The sequence below is a fragment of the Oryctolagus cuniculus genome, chromosome 9 (genome assembly GCF_964237555.1).
Source record: "Oryctolagus cuniculus chromosome 9, mOryCun1.1, whole genome shotgun sequence".
NCBI lineage: Eukaryota > Metazoa > Chordata > Mammalia > Lagomorpha > Leporidae > Oryctolagus > Oryctolagus cuniculus.
The window spans coordinates 129483600-129486714 of record NC_091440.1 but is presented as its reverse complement, the minus strand read 5'-3'; positions in this window follow the sequence as shown (position 1 = coordinate 129486714).

Here is a 3115-nt window from a genome sequence, read left to right as displayed (position 1 = left end):
CTGTGCCAATCCAAAGCCAGGAGCCTAGAGCTGCTTCTGGGTCTCCCACGTGGGTGTAGGGGCCCAAGAACTTGGACCATCTTCTGCTGCTTTCCCAGGCCATTATCAAGGAGCTGGATTGGATATGTAGCAGCTGGGACTCAAACTGGTACCTATGTAAGATGCCAGCAGGGCAGACGGCTTTACCCACTCCGTCACAGCACTGTCCCCTAACCTTATAACCTCTATTCAACATTATTTCAAAGGCTCTCACCAAGCAAAAAGGCAATAAAATGAAATAAAAACAGCAAGATTAAAAACTGAGAGATAAAACCATCTTCAAGTGTTCTGCATATGACTGATTATCTATGCAGAAATTCTTTAGGATTTACAAAAGCATCAGTGACTAATTGGTGACTTCACCAAACTTGCAGGAAAGTGGCCAGTGGGAATCAGTGCTTCCACAGACCTATGATGAAGAAATGCAATTTGCTTCTAGCAAAACAAATTATTTCGGTATCATACAATGCATCAGTTTTAGTGACATATTTGCTCCTAAAAAGGTGCCAGACCTACACGCTAAACACTACAAAGCATTGCTGAGAGAAATTAAACAAGGCTAAATAAGTGGAGACTCATATCACATACATCAATCAAAGGACTCAACATTGTTAAGATTGGTAGTTATCCCAAATTTTTTCTAGACATTCAGTGAAATCTAAATGGAAATCCATGGGTCCAGCATTATATAGGTGCAGTGGGTTAAGCCACTGACTGCAATGCTAGCATCCTGTATAGGAATGTCAGTTAGAGTCCAAGCAGCTCCCTGCTGGTATTCCTGGGAAAAAAGAGGAAGATGGTCCAAGTATTTGGGTCTCTGCCAACCATGCAGGAGACCCAGATGGACTTTTGGCTCCTGGCTGTTGCAGCCATTTGGGTAGGGAACCAGCTGATGAAAGACTGTGTGTGTGCTCGTTCTCTTTCTCTCATGGACTTCCTGGCTCTTGGCTGTTACAGCCATTTGAGGGATGAGCCACCTAATGGAAGATTCTCTCTCTCTCTCTCTCTCCCCCCCCCTCTCTCCCTCCCTCCCTCCTTCTCTTACTCTCTCCCTCTTTCTCCCTCCCTCTCCCTCCCTCTCTCTCTCTCTCTCTCCCTCTCTCTCTCCCCTTCCTTCACCCCTCCCTCTCTTTCAAATAAACAGGTTAATAAATTCTTTAAATGGAAATCTAGTGTATACATGTGGATCAAAACATCACATTGTACCCCATAAATACATATACTTAGTATTTGTCAATTAAAATGAAGTTTAAAAAGTGAATAAAGTAAAACAAAGGAAATATAGTGATCTTATTTTTCTAATTGACATATATATATTTTACAATATAAATAAAAGTACAAAATACCTAGAATACTGAAAACAATTTTGAAAACAAAGGGAATAATTTTGAAGGACTTTGATTAACTAATTAATATAAAGCTTCAGTAATACAAACTGTAGTTTTGGTGTAAAAGTAGAGAAACAGATTGCTGGACTGAAATAGAGTTCAGAATTTTTTTTTTTTTTTTTTTTTGACACGCACAGTGGACAGTGAGAGAGACAGACAGAGAGAAAGGTCTTCCTTTGCCGGTGGTTCACCCTCCAATGGCCGCTGCGGCCGGCGCGCTGTGGCCAGCGCACCGCGCTGATCCGATGGCAGGAGCCAGGTGCTTCTCCTGGTCTCCCATGCGGGTGCAGGGCCCAAGCACTTGGGCCATCCTCCACTGCACTCCCGGGCCACAGCAGAGAGCTGGCCTGGAAGAGGGGCAACTGGGACAGAATCTGGCACCCCGACCGGGACTAGAACCCGGTGTGCCAGCACCGCTAGGCGGAGGATTAGCCTGTTGAGCCATGGCACCGGCCTGAGTTCAGAAATTTTTAAACAAAGTGTAACTGAAATTTAATCATGAAAGGACAGTCTTTTTAAATATTATGCTGGAACAATTGATTTCTATATAAACAAATAGAGAGCCTCCAATCACATCAATTACCATTTTATGGAAGTTAATAAAAATGGCTTATAGAGCTAAATGTAAAATATAAAGCTATAATGCTTCTAGAAGAAAACAGGCAAATAATCTTTGGACCTTGTTTTAGGAAAAGTTTCTCAGATATGACTCCAAAGTTAATCTATACAAGAATTGTTAAATTATACCTCATCAAAATTAAGCACCGTTCTCTTCCAAAGACATAGTCAAAGGAATCAAATAAAGCTAAGGAGCCACTGAACGTATTCACAAGTCACATACCTGCTGTAGAGCCCATATCCAGCACATACAAAGACCCCTCACAATCCAAAAGCCAACAACCCAATAAAAAACAGCCAACAAATCAATCAATGTGAACTAACACATCATCACAGAAGACACACAAAGTATCAAGGCGCAGAGGCAAAAGTACTCAACACGATTAGTCACTAGGGAAATGGAAAGTACACTACTTACCTTTGTGTGCTACAGTGGGTAAAGTGGAAAAGACGGACTATGCCACATGGTGGTGAAAATGTAGAGTAACCGTTACACACATTTACCGCTGGTGGGGATGTGAAATGCTACAGCAAATGTAGGGAGCAGTTTTTCACTTTTTTAAAATTTAATATTCTTTCATTCCTAAATTCCAAGAGGAATGCAAGCAGAAAACACGTACACACAAAAAAAATTTGAACATGAATATTCATAGCTATATGTAAATAGCTACCAAGAGAATTCTCAATCAACAAGTATATAAACCACGGTGGCAGCAAATGGAACAAACTATGGATGCCCACATTGACTCAGGTGAGTCTCTAAATGATTACGCGGTCTGTGAAGCCAGACAGCAAGAATACGCATTCTATGATTCACTATAGATAAAATTCTATAAAATTCAAATCAATCCACTATGACTAACATTAGAGCAGTGTCAGCCTAGGTTTTGAGTAACAAAAGTGAGTGATAGGGAAAAAAATAGGAAAATTTTAAGAGGTGACAAATATGTTCACTATGTTCATATATTCATCATAATAATTTCACATGTATATATACATGTTTTAACAAAAAATGAACACTTAAATATGGGAGGTTGATTACATGCCATTTATACTTCTACAAAGCTATT